The following is a 24,157-nucleotide window of genomic DNA, read 5'->3' as shown; positions in this document are numbered from 1 at the left end:
ACGTAAGCTCGAAATGCCGGAATTAAATACAGACTGTTCTGAAACTTGAAAAAATCAATAGTTCGGCTCTGCATGCTTTAGTTTGTTGTGACATCCAGATTGAGCAAGGCATGGTTACCGTAAACTATGGAAGACTAAAGCTCTTTGCAGAGCCTCAATCGCCCATGACTTTTCTACTAATAGTAGTTACAAGCTGTTGCTACATCCATTGTTGTCATGGTCATTCAAAGCAGTCATTCATGACAAACAAAGCGAGGCACACACGGAAGTTGCTTTGAAGGAGACCATTAGCCAGAAAAGTTACAAAACCGAATTAGGGAAAGAAAAATAACAATTACGAAAGGTTGTTCTAAAGATCTCTGCCTTCTTGAATCTTGGGAAGAGAGACAAGGTAAGGTGATTTTAAAACCATTTGTTCATATATTTATTGAAATGGGAAGTCGAGGACTGTCTGTATAATGATTGCAAGCATTAAAGTCAGAAGAGTAAACATCTCAACTGAAAGTCTGGGTCAAAAACTTCTCCGTTCACTTCTCAACAACTCTAATTTCAAAATAAATGACATTTAAAATAAATTTAGCCCCACATCTTAATAACAGGAAAATCCTCCCAACAGCTAAATGAAGTTGTTCATAAATATGTTTATTTATAAAATAAAGGCCAACAGGAACAGGAAGAATAACCACAAAATAACCAGGACATAACATGTCGTAAAAATTAGTCAGTTATGTACTTTGTTTCTCAATGTTTATAAAGAAGAATTAGCTTTTCTAACAACCCGATATCACATATTTTCTGAAAGGTTTCTTGATCTGATGGCTGATTTTTATAGCCCACTCAACAAGTCCTTCTTACTTGAAGGAATATGCCAATATATATTTAGCAAAGCCAATCTAAATAAAGTCCTGTATCTTATCTAGTTTTGTTAAGGCCTCCAAAGTTTGCTTGTCTTCTCAGTGTCTAGAATATCCATCTGCCCAACATTTTTCACTTGTCTGGCTGTCTTCCTTTTCATATGTTTAGAAACTGTTCTTATGAAGGTAGCACCATTAAACTTTATAATTTGCCTGGCAAAAGAAGCTTGTCAGCTTTGGAAAAGACGGTAGCCATTGGCAAGTACTTTTATGGATTTCTCATTTTAAAAAAAATAACCCTATCAGAAACATACACAGTTGTTTCCTTGGCAGGCTTAATTAAAGCCTAATTCCCTTTCATATATCACTGATGATGTTCCCTAGTTGGGTAATGAAACGTCTGCAAGAAAACCCAAAATTTCAGAGAGGGCTAGAAAAACGCCAAGAAATGTGAACGAAAATGTATTCCTTTGTTGCCCATAATTTCAACTAGTTTTTGAGATTTCCAGAGATTAACACACAATGGGCGGCTATACAAAATGTTTTAAATGCATATATACATTCGTATTCCAGAAAGGTAACCCCCCCAAAAATCCCTAAAACTAAACCTCCAGTTCTCCTCATTCTTGGCTGCTTACTATAGCAACCCCAATCCTTACAAAAAATTAAAACCTTATTTCAGAATGTTGTGGTTTTTCCAGGAACATGGAAGCAAGGCGGGAATCTCTCCCGGTACCCAAAGTCCAGCTGAAGCAAAAATTTTGGGTAACAGAAGGTAGCGTAGCTAAGCTACTGATGGTCGGTGCCAAGATCGTGGAGGCAGTCACTCAGACGGACCGTTATTACGACACGGCTTCGGATGATCTAGCAATGGCTGGATTATGGCTAAGTCAAAGGGACCAAGAGTGGTTTCTCATAGTAGAATCTCAGAAGGAAGAACCCCAAAGAAAGCTTGAGGAACAAAGCCAGGGAAATGTCACCAATCCAGAATCTTTATGCCAGAAGATGAGCCTTGTCCAGCTGGACCCTCCTCATGTCTGTAGGAAGTCATCCAAACCAAATCCAGAAGAGCTGGAATCTTTCCTCAACCACCAGGGTCAACAGCTTGACGGGAAGACAGCAGATTCAGAATCCGACGGTCCAAATGTTAGTTCTACCTTCACAGAGTTGGTAGGCAAGAAGGAGGTCATGGCCTACCTAGAAACCCATCTTCACCTAGATTTACAAACCGAGGAACGAGAAGAGGCAACGATGGAAATTTTCCTGCAGAAGGCAGGCATAGAACATTATGCCAGCAACCACCTCATTAACCAAACCACATATCTATTGTCGGATAGGTATACTATTATCGTCCAAAGGGAAGAGAGTGGTTTAAGGGAGTCTGTAATGGTGTCGTTAGAGGTTGATGTTTTTAACATTTGCGGAGGTTGGGAAGAGATTGAAAAATTGGCCGCTTACCTGGGCTTTGAACACCCAGGAAGTCAGAGCGAGCGAGAATTTATGAAGTAGCAAACCACCCAAATAAAAAAAAAAGCAATTGCTTTCTGAGGAATTATTAAAGCCGGGGTAATAGGATGGTGTTGATGTATGGCATTTTCCCCTTTAAAAATGCAACCTCAGGCCCGACCAACCTCCGCAGCTTGAAAAATCCAGATTTATAGCAACAGCCCGTGTCAGCAGCTCTCTATGAATAGCACCGTTGGAGCAGCTGCTAAGAAAGGGGAGTTCGTCCAAGCCAGGAGCTGCTAAAATCTGGTTTCTCCTTTTCCGAGCTGCACAGGTGCCCGAATAATGGTTTACTGGCGTAAAGGTTTCAAATAATCCACTCTGATCTTCCTCTTTAGCTGAGCCGAAATGAATTGCCTTATCTGCAGACATCTGGGGTTTTTTTGGGAACCAGGGCTGTGAAAACGTTACACGGTGCATTTCAATTTATTCCATTTGCCCTATTTTTAACCTTCAGGGGAAGGGCGACAGAGTTGAGACTCCCTTCACAGACAGTTCTCGACTGGCGATTGTTCAAAGTTATGACGGCACTGGAAAAAAAGGAACTTATCGCTGTTTTTCGCGCTTACAGCCCGTGCAGCATTCCCATGCTCAGGTGCTTGGCCACTGGTTCATACTTATGACCGCTGCTGCGTCCTGGGGTCATGTGATTCCAGGTGTGACCTTCTTGAATTTCTCTCCTCCGAGGTCATCCATTGGTGACTAGGTGCCAAACACCCAGGCAGGTTCAGTAACCAATTTCAGCAAAGTATGCCTGGATCTGTTTAACCCATTCTTGGTGTACTTTGCAGCTGATTAACGGTAGCTACAAAACTCACGTGTGTAGTAACGTATGGCCATAAATGACAATTAATTTACATTTATATTACCCAGAGGGATAGCATCATCTATCTAACTACTCTGAATGGCTCTATTTGAAGTATTGATCTCATAAGGAAGAGCCTATATGATCAATATCTCCTTTTATTATTATTATAGCTAGGGTAGCACCCGGAGCTCTGAGACTGTCAATAGTAAAGGAGGGGAAGAGTTGTGTGAAAAAAAGCTCTCAAGTGCCATTGTAACTTTGAACGGTCACTAACTGAACTGTTGTAAGCCAGGGACTACCTGCACGTTGTTTAACTTAACAAGCTCCCTGCAAAAGAAATAACACTGTTGTCGTACGGAGCTTTCCTATATTCTGGTTCTAAACACAGTTAAACAACTCTCCTCAATTCCACTGGAATTTTCCAACGAGTAGATTTTTGTCGATTTAAAGCCAGTTTTAACTCACAGCAGTCCCGACTCTATCTGAGAAAAACTTAAGCGAAATCCCTTGGTGATTTCCAAGTCAATGAACTCAGCTGCAAGGGAGCTTATCTCAAATTTCAGCCTTACGGATATTTGCTTACCAATGACAGATTTCACAGTTCTAGGATCTATTGTATTTTAGGTGCTCCTTTACACAAGATAACATTGGCCCGTTGCAAAATTTATCGTGTTAAAACATGTTGTTTTATTTGCCAGCTCTGCAGACCGTGAACCTCCACAGATAGTACTCATATTTCACAATATAGAATATTTGCAACATGGAGCCATCTCTATATAATTAGCTTTTCATGTGCTCAGTTCTTCAGAACCAAATACAAAGCGTATAATAGCAGAATCACTCTGTAATATGAGTGATGTCAAACCAAGTAGCTTATCTTCAAATGGCAGGCAATTTATTTTACAAACCACAGTGTATCAGTATTAAATTTACAGCTCTAATTCCTCTAGTTAGCATACTCTATATTCAAAGAAAGATAATCTTGACATTATTCCACTGCCTCACAACAGGAAGAGTAAACACAACAAAGTTCAGGCAAAAATCTACAATGTTTAGCTTCCCCATCTTGTTTTAGCATCCTTGAATTCACAACTATTAATTCATAATGATATTGATATTCATAAAATGTCCCCATTTATAAAAAAGGTGCCTTGTCAACAAACATCAACCATTCTTTCACATATCAAAGCCTACTAGTATATGTATATTTTCTTCCTCCCTCTTCTTCTCACTGCCTTCCTTCCTTCCTTCCTTCCTTCCTTCCTTCCTTCCTTCCTTCCTTCCTTCCTTCCTTCCTTCCTTTCTTTTCTCCCTCCCTGGATATTTTCTATTTTCCTTCCTTCCTTTTCTCCCTCCCTCCTTCCCTTCTTCCCTCCCTGGATATTTTCTATTTTCCATCCTCCCTCCCTCACTCCCACATCAGGAGACCACATAAACCTTCAATACATTCATGCATACACACATTTCAAAATGCTGGTTGCGATTATTTGAACCTCTGCAGTGTAACTCCTACTGATGCTATTTCAGGCATCACGAATAATACACACACATCCTACTAAATGCAGAGACCCTCCACTGCAAACTGCTAAGCATTCAGCTTAAAAACACGCAATTGACAAAACCCTAAATTAAAGGCTCCCTTCCAAACTATACTTAGGCAGTCTTTCTTGTAAACAAGCACTGGAACTAAATGTGTTATCACACCCTGCCTCCCATTGCTTTTTTATTTATTTTTTTATTTGAAATATAAAATGATTGTCCTGAACTGATTCCAAGAAGCTTTGCAATAATAAGGTAAGAGAGATATTTGGATGAGTTCAATTCAAGATGTTCCAAATTCAACTTCTAGCATGCTGGAAAGTGCACCTTCCATTACAAATTCATCCAACTGGGTCTCTTAAGAATAAGCATAATTAAAGCTCTGGTGGCAAGTCGTTCCATTGATTAATTGTTCTCTAGACTGGCCATTCCCACATTCTGCAACTGTTCTTCATATGTTTTAATCTCCAGGCCTTTAATCATCTTAGCTGCTCTTCTCTGCACTTTTTCCAAAATCTCAACATCTGTTTTGTAATGTGGTGTCCAAAACTGGATGCAGGATTCCAGGTGGGGGTCTTACTAAGGCTTTATAAAGCGGTACTAATACTTTACGGGACTTTGATTCTATGCCCCTGTTACGTATATGCCGCTGATCAGCATATACATTTTTCACTCTTGAAAGGGGAATAAAAATATAAGGACAACAGCAGAGAGCTCATGTGCTCTAAGCAAAGAATTCAAGCTGACATTTTAAGAGGTTGTCGGTCCTCCTAACAAATATCTTGTGTTTTTGTTTCCTATGTTTGTCTCTAGATTGCTCCCAAACCTCTTGAAAACAATAGCTGAAACATAGTATTGCTATTACTCACGGGAATGATACAAAGTTAAGGTATCAGGCAAGATGACTGACTGGCAAACATTTTGCAGAAATAACAATCCTGCCTTGTGCAGAGACTCATGTCAGAAACCAAATAAGAAAATGCAAATCCATGCATCTGGTGAATAAAATGAGATGAAAACTGACTTGGTGGCTCTTTCTGTAGCCATGAAAATATAAAAAGATACAAATAATGGGGGTTTTTTTTTCCACCGAGATGGAGATAAAGGACACCTAAGGAAGTGTATAATAAGCAATTTAGCTATAAAGTTCACAGGAGACAAATGGGCTCATTGGGATGGACAGATAATGAGGTGTGGCCTACTCACTTTTAATGTATTATGATCTAATCTGTTTATCTGTAACATACCTACTTGTATTCCGCCTTTATTATTTTTACAAATAACTCAAGGCAGGGAACATATCCAATGCGCCTTCCTCTTCCTGTTTTCTTCACAACCACCCTGTGAGGTGGGCCGGGCTGAGACAGAGGGACTGGCCAAAAGTCATCCAGCTGGCTTTCATACTTAAGGTGGGACTAGAACTCACAATCTCTGGGTGATTGGTCCAAAGTCACCCAGTCAGCTGTCATGTCTAAGGCAGGACTAGAACTGGTGACCGTCTGACAAGTAAAATCAATGGGGGAAAACAATTAACAACCGTGTTACTAATGTAAGAGTCATGGTTCTAACAGATGAAACTCTTCAAAGAACTTCGAGGCATTGTTTACCTTAAAGAATCTTTATTGGAGAAGCATAGCGTGGGCACTAACACAGTCGAAGCCAAAATCTGAATTCCCCTCCCCTGAGCACATAGTATCAAGGCACAATTCCCTCCTCCAATTAACCATCATAAAACACATTCTCCAATTAGTCTGAAATACAGGCTTTCCCTCCAGTTCTCCAGCTGCCAATTCTTATCACCTCTTATTTCAATAACCTTGGTTCTCACACTAGCTACAGTATTGTTATGTCTAGCTAAACTCTGCTCCACTGTGGTCGGTAAGCTGAGGATTTCCTGCGTAGCTCAACACACTGACAAGTCGGAAGCACTAATTGGAAACATTTGAAGCACGTGCCACAAACCTTGCTTGTATGTATAATAGTACTACATGCACATAAAAGAGAAAGGCAAACAATTTACCACACAAGCCTATAAATGTCTGCACCATATTACACAGACATAATACTGCCTATAAAAGCAGTGCCTCGTATTGACAAACCAGAAATGCTAATTAGAAAAAAGATGTGTGCTGTAAACCTTTTCTGTATATATTACAGAGTTCTATATATAGATGAGACGCACACAATACAGAAAGGCAGAAAAACATCTGTAAAGCGTGTGTTATAAACATGGCATCCACACAGGAATATATCATAGCAGATGTAAAGGCCACATTTGGTGTTGAGAAGCCAGAAACTCTTATGGGAGATATAGACTACAGAACAATATAAAATATCTCTATTTTATAGAGATATAATAATATTGGGGAAACTGTGCTGCAATGCTTGCTTATATGTATTATATTGTTCTGTGCACACAAGTCTATAATCCTTGTGAGGCAGCCATAGTTGCTTGTGTGAAATGGGCAGCTGTGTAAATCACTAAAATAAATAAATAAAACAGGGCAGGCAAAAGCCACATGCGATAATAACAATCTAGAAAGGCTTGTTATTAATAAAGGAAATGGGGGCTACATTTCTTGCTGGTCTATTTTATACTGGTGTTTGCAAAGATGCCACACAGATATATCCACAGGCCCCGGCCACACAAACTTTAAACAGAACCCTAGAAAGTGTGCCTGGCAAATATTATACCAATACGTGTAAACATATGTAAATGTATATAATCCTTTGTAAATCATTGGACTCTGGACTACCCTTGCTGCATAGACAGATGAAATGAAGATAACAGAGGAAAAGAAAATAATCTTATGAATACTTCTTGGGAACCACCCACTCGGATGAAATGGGGAGCTGCACAAATCAAAGAAACACACAAACGAACAATGCCACTCTCTGCAAAAGCCCACCGGGCAAGAGGGAGTTGCCAACGTGCCAGACCTACCCAGACGTTAAACAGAAATCTCGAAAGTCTGCATTACAAACATTACACAGGTGCAGACATAAATAGATCATCTTGCTAAGCCTCCCCAGAGCCACTTGTAGGAAATAGAGGGCTATATAAATCATAAACATACTTTTAAAAAAGAAAAAAGAAAAAAGAAAGAGAGAGAGAGAGAGAGAGAGAGAGAGAGAGAGAGAGAGAGAGAGAGAGAGAGAGAGAGAGAGAAAGTCTACATAGAGAGGCCACAGATGAAATTAACAGGCCCCAAATGCTCCTTAGCAATATAGGCAATCTTTGACTTATGACCACAATTGAGTCCAAAATTTGTGTTGCTAAGTGAGACATTGGTTAAGCCAGCTTTGCCCCCATTTTCATGAACACTCAGTTGTGAAATTAGTAACACAGTTGTTTAATAAATCGAGCTTCCCCATCAAAGCCAGTAGCACTGCCACTTTCTACAGAAGCCCACCAAGCCAAGTAAATTAACCAACACACCTTGCCCGCCCAAACTTCAAATTGAAATGTACAAAGTCTGCACTGCAAATATTATACAGCTCCAGGCACAAATCGAGAATCCAGAGTCACTTGTGTAAAATGGGCAGCTAGATGCATCACATTTTAAAAATAAAAATAATAATCAAAACCCTGCCTAGAAAGGCCACAGGTGAAATTGAGAACCCCAAATGCTCCTTAGCAATAAAGCATACGATCTGGCTGCCTAGACAGATGCGACACGCATAGAGGCCAAATAATATCAACCACACAATGCAGAAATAAGAAAAAAAAAATAGAATAGAATCTAACGGTGGTTCTCAACCTTCTCTTCACCACGGACCCCCTTTAAAAACCTTTTGTGGCCACAGACCACCAAGACTTGACTCAAGAATCACATTTCAAGTCCTGGGGGATCCCCTGTGGTGATACTGTGGCCCCCCCCATCTGAAGACTACAGGTTGAGAACCCCTGGAATGTACAATAACCATAATAGGAATTAGGCCTGTTGTCAGCCACCCAGAGTCTCTTGGAGGAGATGGTGGTCAACCCAACCCAACCCAACCCAACCCAACCCAACCCAACTCAACCCAACCCAACTCAACCCAACCCAACCCAACTCAACAGCAACCTCTCTTTCTCCACAAGCCCCCGTAGCCCACCAGTGACCCCCCGCCCTCCCCACATATACCCTCCATCCCCCACCCAGAAAGCATTCTCCAAACATTGGGGGGGGGTTGAAATCCACCAGGGGCGCCCTCCACCAGGGGCGGTGGGACGTCTTCCTCCCCCCCCACCCCGGGATGCCAAAGGGAAGCCAGACTCACCCCAGGAGGGCAGCAGGGGAAGAGGATGCCCCGGGTGGGGCTGGGGGTTGCAAGAGAAGGCCCGGGGGGGCGGCATGGGGCGAGCGGAGACAGACCTGCAGCGAGACGCCTGCAAAGCTGCGCGCAAACAAGGAAGGGGACAGCAACGGCGAGCAACCGGGGGGGGGAGGGAAGGGAGGGGCGGGGCCGCGCGCGGGGATTGCACCCTGCCCCACCTGTCAGTCAAGCGCGGGGCAGGAGGGAGGGGGGGCGGCGCGCCTGGCTCGCTCACCTGCCGGAGGGAGGGAGGGGCGGCCGGGCCAGGGGAGCCCCCTGCCCGCCGCCACCTGCGCGGCCCCCTCCCGGGGAGGACGGAGCCCGCTTCCCCGCCACCACCAGGCCGCCCGCGCTGCTCTCGGGAGGGGAGAATCGGCGGCGGCGGCGGCGGCGGCGAGGCTTTGAAGCTCCAGCTGAGCGGAGGGCGGCGGGCGCGGAGCGACAGCGCCGCCCTCCAGTCCCCGCGCGGGCTCGGCCGGCGCCGGCCAATGGCGGCGAGCGGGAGGCGGGCGGAGGCAAATGAAGCCCGAATGCGCAAGAGGAACCTTTGGGGAAACTGCGGCGGGAGGGGGGGCGGCGGTTGGAAGGGAAGAGCGAGCGGCGGCCGTTGGCGCGGAGGGAGGAAGGCTCGGCGGGGGCGGCTCGCCCGCTTTCCCCGCGCGGACCCCCTCCTCTCTTTCCACGCACACGCACAACACACACACAACACACATAGGACACGCACACACCCATGCCGTGCAGTTGGCAGCACCCAGCCTTGGGTGCACGGCTGCTTAGCCCCGGCTGGGTCACCCCTCGTTGGGGGGGTCTCGTCCCCACCGGCCCCCTCGATGCAAGGTAGATGCATTCCCAGGGTCTCCATAAGAGGAGAAGCAGCAAGAGAGGGACAGATGAGAATAGAATAGAAGTAGAATAGAATTTAGGAATAGAATAGAATATAAATAATGGAATAGAATAGAATTTGGAATGGAATAGAATAGAATAGAATAGAATAGCTCCTTAATCAAGTCTCACTTCTGATAGCTTGCAGAATCCAAGATGTCAAAAGAAGCATTTGAGAAGTGGAGATATGTATGTATGTATGTATTTGGGGGGTGGGGTGCACATCATTCTATGTCCTTTTTCCTTTTGATGAATGGAATGGAATAGAATAGAATACAGAATGGAATATAGAATAGAATAGAATAGAATAACAGAGAATGAAATAATAGAATAGAATACAGAATGGAATATAGAATAGAATAGAATAGAATAGAATAGAATAGAATAGAATAGAATAGAATAGAATAGAATAGAATAGAATAGAATAGACCTTGGAGGTCTTCTAGTCCACCCCCCCTCATCCACGCAGGGGACCCTACCTACACCATTTCTGACAGGTGGCAGTCCAGTCATTTCTTGAAGGCTTCCAGTGATGAAGATCCCACAACTTCTGAAGACAACTTCTGTTCCTTTGGTTGACTGTTGTCACTGTCAGAAAAAATTCTCCTTATTTCTGGGCTGATCAGCTTCCATCCGTTATTCCTTGTCTCCAGAAGCCCAGATGCAAAGATCTGGGTTTCTGGAGAAGGCCCTCTTGGTCAGAAGGCTGGAAGGAAGGAGAAGAAGAAGGCAATCAGCAAAAGGGTCGGTGGAGTCAGTTCAAGAACAAGCTAAGCACAGGTGCACATTTTTTTTTGACATTAGTCAGTAGCCCAGAATTATTATTATTTTTTTAAAAGACATCTACAAATGTCAAAATCCTAAATGTTGACTTAAAATGACATGATTTGCTTGCATCAAGCAGATAAAATTGCAGGCATCTCCTGGGAAAAAGGTCAAGATTAGTTTCGCGTTGACATCCTGTTCAACTACTTGTCCTGTATTGAATATATTTTCAGCACATGACAGATGAACCTCGCTTGGTTGGTTTCTGTTGGTATAAATAAATAGAATATCCTTCACCATCCTAAAGCTGCTCTTTTCAACAAAACGAAGAAATAAAGCAATACCGAAAGAGGTCACAATTAAAGTCTGGAACGATCAAACCATGGAACCGAATATAAATAAATCTGTTCCTGATAGTTCAGGCGAGAGGAAACATTAAAATATAACCAAAATAAAACATGGAGGAATATTGTGTCTAGAATTCATTGGGAGTTCATGTTTACTTCCTGCTTTGGGGCAGGTACACAGTGAAGGAAGGTGTTGAACCTTTATTTATCATAAAGCAAACAGGAAATGTGATTAGCAATAGCAAAGCAGAATGGTTTAAAGTACAAAAATCTGCAATTTCTGGGAATTCCCTTCCTACTCGTGGAGATGGAGAGAGAGAGAGAGAGAGAGAGGGAGGGAGGGAGGGAGGGAGGGAGGGAGGGAGAGAGAGAGAGGGAGGGATAATAAAAGTCATTCAATTTCATTATGACAATTTCAAGTTCACTCAATTTCATCATTTGTTTATTTATTCATTTGTATCTTGCCTTTGTTATTTTTACAAATAACTCAATTGGGTGAAAATAACCAACCTCCTCCTTCTGTTTTCCCCACCACAACAAACCCTTTAAGATGGTTGGGCTAAGAGAGAGGGGGCTGGCCCAAAGTTGCCCAGCTTGCTTTCGTGGCTAAGGCAGAACTAGAATTCCCAGTCTCCCACTTTCTAGCCTAATACCTTAACCAGTAGACCAATCAGCCACTAGGCCAAGTTCAAGTTCCCTCAGTTTCATAACATCAGTGTCTACTCCAGTGATGATTGCTTTCTATAGAATAAAGACATTAGCTTGAATTTCAAGATTCTTCTTCCCACCCTTTTACAGTTGGCTTTTAACCCTATTTTACATGGACTTTCTAAGCCCTGTAGTTGGCCAGAACATACTTTTTGATTTGAAAGTCTGCCTTTGCTTTCCAAACTGTATTATTAAGAGTTCCTGGATCAAAAACTGAATGATATAATATCACACATGAAAACGCCTTCCAACTGTATAGGATCTCTGGGGCTGATACCTTCAAAAGTGCTTGGGATAGGACGGGACTTCTTTTGGGACTTACACAGACACACAATAATGATTATTCTTAATAATAATAATAAAGTAATACCCACTCAAGCTTTAGAAGCCTTTGGGGAGGAGCAGCTTCTATGTCCCCTACTGCTTCTATGTTTTTCTTTTTCATCGACAGGCTTGGACAGATTCCTTTTGAAGTCTTCGACCTGCAGAACGTATTTATTATACTTTGGTTTGCACAGAAACATATTTATTATAGTTTGGTTTGCGCAAAAAGCTCGCACGTTGCATCGGTTTATGTTTATGCTGCTTGCTGCTGAAGCCTCTTCTTGTTCCAGGAATGTTTCCCCAAAACAATTAAGGTTCATATCGTTCACATAATGTTGCTGAGGGAAGCTGTGCTGCTGTTATCAAATCTCTCCCGCTTGGCTAGACTCTTCGAAGTCACAAGGCTGGAGGAGAAGGAGGAGAATTTGCAACTTTTTATAAGTTTACAGTTATAACCACAAACCCATCCCTAGCTCCGGGGACAAGGTGTGCTTGGATAAGCTAAGACACTGGGTGCAATCGTTCCCAAACCTTCCAAATATAGGATGAATCCAACACAAAAAGACTTCAGGGTGCAGCTAATTGTGTTTTTGCTTGTTACCCCTTAAGGATATGTTAGATCCAGGATGGTAACAATTCAGACACTGGTGATCAATTAATGGACACACGTAAACAAACACACAATAGAACAGAATAACAGGGTTGGTAGGTCCAATCCCCTGCCCCAGAAGGAGACCAGGGGTAGGCAACCTTGGCTCTTTTATGACTCGTGGACTTCAACTCCCAGAATTCCTGAGTCAGCATGGCTACCCCTACCCTATACCGTTCTGAATCATGTCTATCCAATCTCTTCTTAGAAATATCCAGTGAGGGAGCACCCACAACTTCTGGAGGCAAGCCGTTCCACTGATTAATTGTTCTCCCTAACGGGGTTGGACTAGAAGATCTCCAAGATCCCTTCTGAATCTTTAGCAGTTAAAAAAGAAAACGTGATCATCCATAATTTAATGAAATATTAGCAGATTACAATTCTTATTTTCAACCTTTACCCATGTGATAAGAAGCAAATCCAGGAAAATCAAGTGAAATATCTTTTTTTTTTTCAGGCGGGGGGGCGGGGGAAAGAATCACATTAACTTTAATGAGTCGACTCTTTAAAGCAGCCATGTATTATTTTTTTCAGACTCCCGCAGAAGCCTGCAAAGAGCGACTGTTTTAATTAGACAGCTTTTTCACCTTCCTGATTGTCTAGGTCCCAATCAGGGCTGTGAATCAATTAGACTCTCGATGCTTTATATATCCTTAGAACAGAACCTGACTCTGAACTTGTTAAAAAGACTCTCTTAGTAACCGTCCCATTTTAGCAACAACCTTACAGCCTTCGTGCTGTGCAATGAGAACAGCGATATGAGATCAGTGACACTTATTTCAAGAACGGCGATAACATCTAAAAATGGTGCCACAATGGATTTTTTTTTGACAATAAGAAAAGGTTTGAAAACAACAAAACTTTTGCCAAACATGGCAAGGGATTAAATGAGGGCCCACAGTACAAATATAACTGTACTGATTTTGTGGGGCGTAGCAGCCTTATTCTGAAAGAGTAAGTCTACACACTGAAGCGTCCTGTGGGTGAATGGCATGTGGTATGGCTTATATTCCTGGGATAAAATTGAGACGAACAGCATAACGTAAAGCAGGGGTGTCCTACCTCGGCAACTTTAAGACTTGTGGACTTCAAGTCTCAGAATTCCCCAGCAGAAGAATTCTGAGAGTTGAAGTCCACACGTTTTAAAGTTGCCAAGATTGGACACCCCTGGTATAAAGAGTCAAGTAAGTAATGGATCTTCAGTCCATGACTGTATTGTTCCAACAACAATAGGTACCAAATGCCAGCTCATTAGCTATCATGACGAATTTCTATTAAGACCAAGTGATCCCCAGAATCCATGAAGTAGCAATAGGGTGACTCTTCTTCAAGATACTGAAATAAAGCGATTTTAAGTTGAACAACTGATGACTACCATTGAATGTTCACTTTCTATGCACAATGTTTGGTTGTTCAGCTGTTCTCTCTCTTTAGGGGGAAGCAGATGGATAGATTGGATGGATGGATGGATCCCAGTCCAGGTTTTGACCTAGGAACAAGATGAGAGATGCTTAGTAAGACTTATTGCACTGAGGACTGATTGGTGAAGACGCTTTTATCCGTGTATCGATCTTCTTGACCATCCTTAAGGAGGTCCTTAAGTTGTACTCAAGATTCAGGGCGAGTTATGTGAATACAGAATTGAGATGGGGCCCTAATACAATCATCTAATTCACACGAGCAATTGTTGAAGAGACAGGTCTTCTCAATGATATGTTTGCTGTATTTAAAATCTGACGTTACCATTTTCAGTTCACGCACCTTAGTAAGACTTATTGCACTGAGGACTGATTGGTGAAGACGCTTTTATCCGTGTATCGATCTTCTTGACCATCCTTAAGGAGGTCCTTAAGTTGTACTCAAGATTCAGGGCGAGTTATGTGAATACAGAATTGAGATGGGGCCCTAATACAATCATCTAATTCACACGAGCAATTGTTGAAGAGACAGGTCTTCTCAATGATATGTTTGCTGTATTTAAAATCTGACGTTACCATTTTCAGTTCACGCACCTTGGACATCTATGGACACCTGTCATCTCTGGAAGCAGCCAGAAGGAACGCTTAATGGCTTCCGTCAATCATTCCTAGTCAATAGGATCTCAGTGGCCATCCTTTTTTTCAATCAAAATGAGTTCTTAGGTATTTTTGAGAAAGAAATATGAGCATTTTAGCAATGAGATTCACCTCTGTGACACCCTGGGGTGAAAAATAGTTTTTGGTAGAAAAAAAAAGGGGGGAGAGGGAGAGGAAGATAGAGAGGGAGAGGGAGGGAGAGAGGGAAAGAAGAAATATCTCCAGCACATTTCTCTGTTACTGTAAAGAGGGGAGGGAAAACTAAATGTAATTGCAGAGGACATCTTTATACGTTAACAATTGCAGACAAACAAGCTTCCTGCCTGAACAATGCATGTTTTTCAGCAGCTGAGAAAAAGCACTTTTTTTTTTGCAGATGACTGCTACAAAACCATTTGCAACCCATACCCTATGAGGTTGTTGCCATGTGAAATTCTGTGCAATTAGGTTGAAGGGGGGGGGGAGTACATTTCTCTACTCCCTCTAGCGGTACATGAGAAAAAAATGATTTTTTTTTCTTTTTTAACCATGCACAGATTCTTCTTTTGGGGAACAGAGACAGTATTTTGCTGGGGGGGTCAGGCTCAAAAATGAGAGATATTCAGCGCAATTAAAATGTAGAGGAAGATGATCATCCGAGGGTTTTTGTTTTGTTTTGCTTCGTATTTGATGAAAGAATAAGGGCCCTGAAAAAAGCAACTTAGGACCGTTTTTCACCCTTTGCAGCATCCCCACGATCATGTGATCAAGATTCAGATGCTTGGCAACTGACTCATACTTGTGAACGTTGCTGTGTTGTGTGATCCCCGTTTGCGACCTTTTGACAAACAAAATCAATGAGGATTCACTTAACCACGTTACTAACTTAACCATGGCAAGAAAGGTTGTAAAAATGGGGCGAAACACACTGAACAAATGTCTCATTTAACAACAGAAAGCAGGGGCTCAATTGTGGTAAAATTACACCTATAATTCTTTCAGGGTCTACATTTTCTTGCTGATCCATCTCAGCCCAGAAAACTTATCTTGTGCCACCGTTCTGAACTTCTGCATTAATTTTGGATTGAATGGGTTAAACGAGACGTTGATTGGGGAGAATGTCGTCTTGGAGAGATGCATCCGTTCATCCTCACTGCATTTAGGCAGAGATATAGTTCAAAGCAGGGCTTAAAAAAAATTATTATTTTTGATTTCACAGCCGCAGCACAGGAATACATTTCGTCGCCTTGCTTCCCAGTTGGAACAAAATTAATTTTAGGAAGAGCTCACAACACGTTCCCAACACGTCGGTTTTGTGTTAAGAGGACTGTAGGCATGTTTGAAGTCTAGCTCTCCAGATATCCCTGGGTGAAGTTCGCATTCCTTTTTAATAAGCTGTGCCAATGTTTTCTGCAGAGGAGGGGAGGGGAGGAGAAAAGAGAGGAGAGGGAGGGGAGAGGAGGAGGGCAAGGGAAAGGAGGGGAGAGGAGAGGAGAAAGGAGAGAAGGGGAGAGGAGAAGGGGAGGGAAGGAGAAAGGAGAGAAGGAAGGGGGAAGAGAGGAGAGGAAGGGGTGGAGGAGAAAGAAGAGGAGAGTTCTCAATTGGCAAAATTCACAATATCTGAAACAATTTTTTTCTTTGTGAAAAAGATCTTCTAATCTTCTTAAAAGAATCAGCACCTCTTTTCCAGTGGTGAATCCCGTGGAGATAAAGTTGTGGTCTGAACACCTCAGGATGGGGAAAAGCTAACCTGGTGGTTTAAACTTAATTTGTACCCAGTGGACCCAACCTCCAGGATTCTCCCTCTGATAAGAGGCTCTTAGGAGAACGCAGAGAAATCAACTAAACCACAGCCTTTAAAAAAAAGGGCAAGCTAGAACACGATTCGGCCTAGATCATCTCCGCGACTGGGTGGTTCCTTGGAAGGCACACCAGCACTCTTCCCCCGAACGTCTCCTGGATGGAGGAGAAAGACAAATAAATTAGGCCCTGCCTTGTCACTGCCTGAGCAAAGAAAAACAGCATTTTCTTGGGGCAAACAAAAGCTTTGCTTTGAGAGATGAAACACCCAACTTTTTGCACCCGCCCTTTACGGAGATGGTAGTTCTGCAAACTTGCAGATGTCGCATTAGCCCTGCCAACTCAAAAGCATCCAGAAATAAATCCTGGGTGACTTTACGGACGAGGCAGCAGCACGAAGAGGTGTGTCCTGCTTTTAAGTCATCTGTCACCCCCTTTTCTGACAACGCCAGGCTAAACCCTCATTCACGAAATGGAAACCACCAACCGACTTGGCAATCCTTCAGGGTTTGAATAGGTCTCTCTTCTTTCTTCTTCTTCTTTTTTTTTTGATTGCTCATTTGAGTAAGGCTACCACCTGCGGGGAGAACACGGGTGATGAATAGCGTTTATTAATAGCCTGCCTGGCTATTAATTTTTTCTTGGTTTCTTGGTTTTTTTTCCCCCTTGAAAACGTCGTCGCTTCTTATTCAAGTTAAAAAAACAAACAAACAAACCAAGAACGTCCAATTGCCTTTTGAAAAAATAGACATTTGGCCTGTCTGGAAATCTCCTAAGAGTTTGTGCATGTTTAAAGGATCTTCACTGCCCCTTAAAATGTGCCCATGATGGGGAAAAGGTGGGCAACTTTAGAAGCGGATGCTTTTCATGGTGAAAATATTAAAAATACACCAACTCATGTATAGGTCTGCAACCCCCTTCCCACAGATTAAACTACCATATTTAGTTAGCATATGGCTTAGAGCACATGGATAACATTAATAAAATTATACAGGAGCATGTAATACTGTGGCACACGTGTGATGGAAATATGTAGTCCATTTTGACATATTCAAACAATTATATGTATGTTACAGGTTACATTTTAAAATATGTTGATGCTTAAGAATAGAATAAGTGTTCTATATAACAATATCTAGGCCATTTATCCAATTAATTGGAGAAAGGATGATTTTCCCTTCTGTATATGTTCTCAAAGGGCAGCTAAATCAAACTACCACTCCACGATTCATCCAGGTCTTGGCTTTGCCTTGTTTTTAAACTAGTTTATGAACAAGCCAAGGCTTGACTAAGGGAACCCAGTGCTCCTCTGATCAGTTCAGCTGCAAATCCAAGGTTCCCCCTTCCCTTAAACTTGAGCCTTTGAAGTTGGAAAGTTTGCTTTCCCCTTCGGCCTAGAGTTCATACCTTTGAACAAGCTAGGATAAAGAATTCGTGAAATACGCAGAAACGAGTTTATTCAAATCTGGCTGGAAGAGATCAGGGCCACCGTGACGGACATTTGGAAATCCCCACCCTTAAAAAAGGGTTAAGACCCTTCCCTTTTGCAAAGTCAAGAAAGGACCTGCAAGGTTCCTTTGCTGGTGCTGAATGACCTCAGAAACATGAGCAAGTGGCAATGGGGTTAAACGGATCGTGTTCTGGAGGAGGCGCCATTAAAAATGTCAACGCCATGCTTGAGATAATTCTGAATTGAATTTAGCCTGGGCCATGTGAGCTGTTTCTCTCCAGGTCATGAACGCTGGGGGATCTGAATCGCCAAACTTATAATACAGCTGACCCCAAGTGACCAAGATCTGTATGAGGAATCTCTCTCTCTCTCTCTCTCTATGGGTTCCAGTTTGGGAATGGGTGTCTCAAACTGAACTCATAAGGCCCAAATGCACCCAAGTTGCATTTATAAACCACATGCTAAGCCCAAACCAAGCCTCATCACGGTTTAGGCACAGGTGGAGGTAGAGGGACACCATCATGTGAATCCAGGGTGATTTTAACAGAGCAGTGGGTGGTGACGGAAGCCCATCGACACTGCATCTCTTGAAAAATAAATCCAAACTCAGAGACAGCCTGTGCGCTTCAGAAGCATTTTAATTTATAAACGGCAATTCCCATTGACTTTTATTTATACCATAAAAAGGCAATTTACAAGCAAGGAAACCAACAAACGAAAAAATCCATTAGAATAAAATAAAGCAGCACTGAAATATTCATGTCACAAAATGGGAAAAACAAACAAACAAACAAACAACCTATCAACCAACCAATCCAAAAAAAAAAAAAAGGTATATCCGAGTATAAGAGTAAAATATCATTTGAATAAATATTCTAAAATATCTCATGCTATAAAATAATCCTTAATGGCAAGTTTAAGTTGCTTTAAGAGCAATCTGCTTCATTTTACTTCACGTTATCGATGAAGTGTGGTGGAGTTTGTGAGGTTACCGGTTTAATATTGCAAAATATTGACACTGAGGTAAGTCATTTGAAGTGCTGAAATAGTGAAGAGGCGATCAAAAGCTGGCGGTTCCTGATAGAAATTTACTTAAAAACAGCCTTGCCAGGGGCACCAACATCGCGCAAACCTGCTGACTTGTTCTAGAACGTGTGCTCAGCTTCAAGCCACGGCTCTGAGAAGGGACAGGATGTGATGCACAAAGCCAGGGATCTGTTGTGTTGGCACAGTGGGCAGGTTTGAGAACAGCTTGTTTAAAAAGGCTCAAACGACTTAGGACCTTCTTCCAGAACCCATAGGCCCAACACTATTACCACATTTTGCCTCTTCCAAACAACCAGAAAACACAGAGAGTCCTTGACTTACAACCTTTGCTTAGTGACCACTTCACATTACAACGGTGCCGAGAAAAATTGTGGAGATTCTCAGTCATCCAGGTCAGGGTTGACCCCCACTTCCTTGTTTATCTTTGGAGACGTTTCGCTTCTCATCCAAGAAGCTTCTTCGGCTCTGACTGGATGGTGGGGAATGGAAGGATCTGTAAGCTCCAAGTGGCCTCAACGACCCTCTCAAAGGATGCAAATGACCAGCGGTCTGCAAGGAGCATAAATCCTTCCACTCCCCACCATCCAGTTGGAGCTGAAGAAGCTTCTGGGATGAGGAGAGAAACGTCTTCAAAGAAAAACAAGACAGTCCAGTTGCCTTTTGAAAAAACACCTTTGGGTCCCGGGAAAAAGTGACTGATCCTCCCACTTACGACCGTCACAGCGTCCCCAGGGTCACGTGATTAACATCCAGGTGCTTGGCAACCAGCATGCTTTCAGGAGGGTTGCAGAGTCCCTGGGTCAAGTGGTCACCATTTAGGACCTTCCCAGCTGGCTTCCGACAAGCCAACGGGGGAAGCTAAATTCTCTTAACAACTCTGTCAGGAAAAGGTTGAAAAATGGGGTGCGGCGCGCTTAACCCCCTTGTTCAGCGAAGGAAACTCTGCCTCCAAGTGTGGTTATAAGACAAGGACTACCTGTAGGAGCACCTCTCCAGGGGAATGTTCCCAGAGGCGACTCCCATTTCCCGCTCTTACGCAAACTTGCATAATTCAATTTCCGGAGACGATGCCTGATCGCTGCAGAGCAATGAAATGAATGATGACTCTTGAACATCCTGAATGACTCCACTGAACTCTGGGTCCAGCGGCCGAGCATTTACTCCGCTGTTTTACAGTTTATGAACTAATATAGATTCATATATTTTATTTATTTATTTATATTTATATTTATATAAAGGATTTACACAATTCCCAAATACTTTTTAAAATATATAAAAAATTTAATAAATAACCCTGACCAGTCTAAAAGCACCATTCAAGGGTAGAATCCCCTTAGAAAATAGATTAGGTGTTGCATATTTTTCAGTCCCTTTGCAGTGGCTTCAGTGTGAACCCCCCCCCTTTTTCCGATAACGACGACAAAAGAAGTCACAGTAAACTTAACGCCTATTTCAAACAAGAGAAATCTGTCTAAAGATAAAGCTCAAAACACGCCACCTTTTTTTTTCCCCCAGCCCTTGTTCTAAAAAATGTTCCTGCGGTCTTCCTACTTGGTAGCTCAGAACAAACTGCTTCGGAGAACGTAATTCTGCCTAAGGATGAAGGGAAAGTCTTCTTAACGCGTTCCATATAGCCTGGAAATTTGTAAGAGACTTGGGGAAAAAAATAATAATAATTCAAACCAAGAGAAGGCTGACATAAAATCTTCACCTCTGCCCTTGGTGACTCTCAGCCTTCCCCAACCTTATGTCGGACTTCAATTTCCTTGCTTCCTAGGCAATCAAGTACAAGCTTGCTGGGGATGATGGGAATTTTACCCCCAACAAATTTTACCTGGTATGACTTGTTGGCTCCTTCGCTGTCCCACTTCAGAATGGAGCAGAGAAGAGGTCCAGGATGAACCATGGTTTAAGAAATTAGGTGCGGCCAACTTGATCTCCCTGGACTTCTAAGTTAATGTGTACTGTGAAACATGCCTATGATAGATATGAACGGTTGAAGACTATTACAATTCCCCAAGTCTCCTTTTTCTTAGGACAAATTTCTAAATTCCTGTCACTAAAAAGCATTCATTCTTGAATACAGAACCAATTGTGAGGTGCTCTGTTGCTTTAAAAAAAAAACACCCACTTATTTACAAAGCTTCCCCCACCCTTCATCCCTTAGTTTATTTACAAGCTCAATAGAAATTATATGGAAGAGTTTAACTGATTAGGAAAAAAAAATTCAGTTGCTATTTAAAACCACGTTAGCAAAAGTATAAAAATTTGTTTTCACAGTATGTAAATAGGTTAAAACATATAAACAAAGGACATTGTCACTGTTTTTTTTTCTCTTCACATTGTCTATGTAGCTAAAAAGGTAGATTAAGAGACTCAAATCGTGAACCCATTTGCATGATTTCACACAGGTAACCCAATGTTTCATACAGCTGTCTCGCGGACTTCCTTAATTTCTGCGTTATTATAAGTGAAATGAATTTGCAGTTCTGGATTGTACGGTCAGCAGCACGAGAGGCTGTCGGAATTCAGGCGAAATAACGGACCGCATGCTTAGAACCTAGGTGAGGATAAGGTCTGAACTTCAAAAGAGCAAGGAGGCGTGCCCCCACTATAATGAAAACACGGTGCAAAAAGGCACAATTTAGGGGCTGCTGCTAGATTTGACGCCTGTCATTCGAGCACAGTTGCAGAATTCCAACGGAAACAGGTAGAGCAAAATCTGAGGAAGACGCATAAGGGCTGCTTCACACAATAGGCTTGACCTTTTATGCAAAGGCAAAATCACAGGTGTCTGGAAAGCTCAACGCTCTGACTACTTTGCTGCTGGGGCTTCGCGCAGAACGGTTCATCCCTACTTGCACTGATGGGGTTGCCTAGTTGGGTGGTGAAACATCTGCAAGGAAGCAACTAAACTGGGAGAGCACCAAAGACCCCACAGTTCAACTCTGAGCTACAAAAATTCCCTTCTGTCAGTAGAATCATTCGTCTAACTTTTCAGCAGCTGGAAATTCTTGAAATCCTTCACAAGGGTAGAGTGGCCGGTTGTAATGGCAGCCACCAGAGTCAGCAACAAGGCTGGTACAGTTTCTGAAGCATTTCTAAGGCCGTGTTTCTCAACCTTGACCATTTTAAAGTGTCTGGACTTCAACTCCCAGAATTCAGGCCGACTGGGGGATTCTGGGAGTTGAAGTCCAGCCATCGGAAAACAGCCACGGTTGAGAAGGGGTTATGGATGACGTTATGACAGAGGTGAGAAGATAGTTGCTCAATATTAGCAAACTTCTAGATATTTTTTTTCTCTGTGGTCAGCTGGTCTTTGCAAGATGTTTGCCTCCCATCCATAAGACGCAGAAGTTAGCACAATAGTTCATTTTATAAATGTGTACCCTCCCCTGCCAACACAATCCAAGACAGCTAATGTCTTGGGCGAAGCAGCCTTTAGGCATCCTTTTAAACCTGACTGAAACTTTTGGAAAATAAGTTGGTTAACTTTATACATGTTCGCTTCCTACAGCTGCCCGTGTCCCGTGAAGCTCTGTGACTTATACAGTACTATATTATGGCTTGATCATTTTGAACCAGCTGAGAGAGGAAAACAAGCTATCAACACAAGCAAACATACCAAGAACTTAAAAAAAACCTCTTGAAGGAAGGGTGTCATCAGATCAACTAACGCTTAGGCAGTTAACAGTCCCCACTAGCTATGCTCCGATTACGAAATCTGCATAATTAAAAAGAAAGGTAGCATTTTGGATACATCACTCTTTGGTAAACTCAAACCAGCTCACGTTTACAGCTTAAAAACAAACAAACAAACAAACAAACAGTATTTTATGCCTTGGAAAGATTGAGAAGAGAGCTACGTGCAGAACAGAAAGCTAATTGTCCTTCTCTTTTTTTCTCCTTCATCCTAACTACTAGGGAGTAAAGCCAACCGGTTTAAAAGGCACCACAGCTGAGGTTTGTCCCAAAGGATCAGGAGTAACTTGCCCAACTGGACTCTTGTTGAGGAAACCTTGGCAAAGAGATCAAAACGGTGTCGTTCCTTGGGCTGAAAAGTTGGCTTAAGTCTTAAACAAGCATCAAGAGGATATGTGAATGGTCACATTTGCCCACATTTGTCCTAGTTTAACATATATATATATGTCCTAGTTTAACTCCACTCACGGAGTAGACATGATATACTGCAGATTTTTCGTTACACGGCTGTAATGAAACATTTGCCTCAAACTCTGCCAAGATCTCTTCTCCGCTTTCCTTAAAGTCTAAAAAAAACCTTCTATTTTTCACAACCGCTGCGAAACCAGCAGTTTTTTTTAAAAAAACCTGCACGATTGCCTACACTGAAAGATAATTTCTGAGGCCTCCTGTCATGCTATCTGAGCTTTCCTCGGCATCACCACAGCTGTGCTGCTTTCAGTGTTTTACAACCTTCGGAATCCACCCGACATTCACATCGCTCCTTAGGCCAGGACGAGGGCGGATTACGAACCCCCACCAAGAAAAGCCACCCCTTGGGGAAAAAAAAAATTCACAGTAGAGAGAAGCTTTAAGGAATCAGACTGGAATTAAAAGCCGAGGCTCGGACTGAAATGTCAGTATGCACTACGATATACACATCCTGAACACCGGCAAAGTGGTCGCGCACTCTCAAGGTCTGGCAGAGCGGGGCAGATGCAGGATATCTGCCTGTGCCCCCCACCCCCTTCAAGAAGCATATTTTGGTTCTTAATTTCGTTAACTAGGAATAGCATGGCCGTGCTGCCATGGGTTACAGGCACATAAAAAGAGAAACCTGGAATCCTGAGCACCCTTCAGATCAAGCACCAACCAATATCTTAACGTCAATTTTTTGTTCTGCTCAACCTAGTTAAGAAGCCCTGCTGTCTTCACCTATATATCAGAAACAGCCACTAATAAACACAAGCAAGGAGAGCAATTTCTGACACAGGGTTTCCTGTTATCAGTGAAGACCCTGGTCAAAACGCTTCTCGTTCCACCAAACCTTAAAGTAATATGCTTTAAAACGACCGAACAGACGCCATTATTTTCCCTGTGGTGTAGAATTTTTAATTACAGTGAAGTTTGCCAGCTTATGCTCTTTGAGGTCTGTTTCAGGAAA

The 24,157-nt window shown here is 42.5% G+C and overlaps 1 protein-coding gene and 1 long non-coding RNA gene across 6 annotated transcripts in view; one reads left to right on the top strand and one right to left on the bottom strand.

Moving 5' to 3' along the window:
• Positions 1–9,400, bottom strand: part of RALGPS1 (Ral GEF with PH domain and SH3 binding motif 1) — an 84,601-nt gene extending 75,201 nt beyond the window's left edge. For 3 of the 5 annotated variants that reach the window (XM_039323052.1, XM_039323057.1, XM_039323058.1), the window contains exon 1: positions 9,242–9,399. The gene's annotated coding sequence lies outside the window, so the exon portion shown is untranslated. Of the gene's footprint in view, positions 1–8,970; positions 9,100–9,241 lie in introns of those variants that run through there. The other 2 variants (XM_039323059.1, XM_039323054.1) reach the window with 2 other exon arrangements.
• LOC120298891 lies at positions 164–2,395 on the top strand. Its single transcript, XR_005554252.1, has 2 exons — positions 164–391; positions 1,556–2,395. It is a non-coding gene; the product is annotated as an uncharacterized LOC120298891 (long non-coding RNA).
• Positions 9,401–24,157: the final 14,757 nt, after the last annotated feature.

The sequence above is a fragment of the Crotalus tigris genome, unplaced genomic scaffold (genome assembly GCF_016545835.1).
Source record: "Crotalus tigris isolate CLP2741 ecotype Arizona unplaced genomic scaffold, ASM1654583v1 scf7180000024153.1733885, whole genome shotgun sequence".
Lineage (NCBI taxonomy): Eukaryota > Metazoa > Chordata > Lepidosauria > Squamata > Viperidae > Crotalus > Crotalus tigris.
The sequence above is the reverse complement of the archived record's forward strand: the minus strand, read 5'-3'. Positions and strand labels throughout refer to the sequence as shown.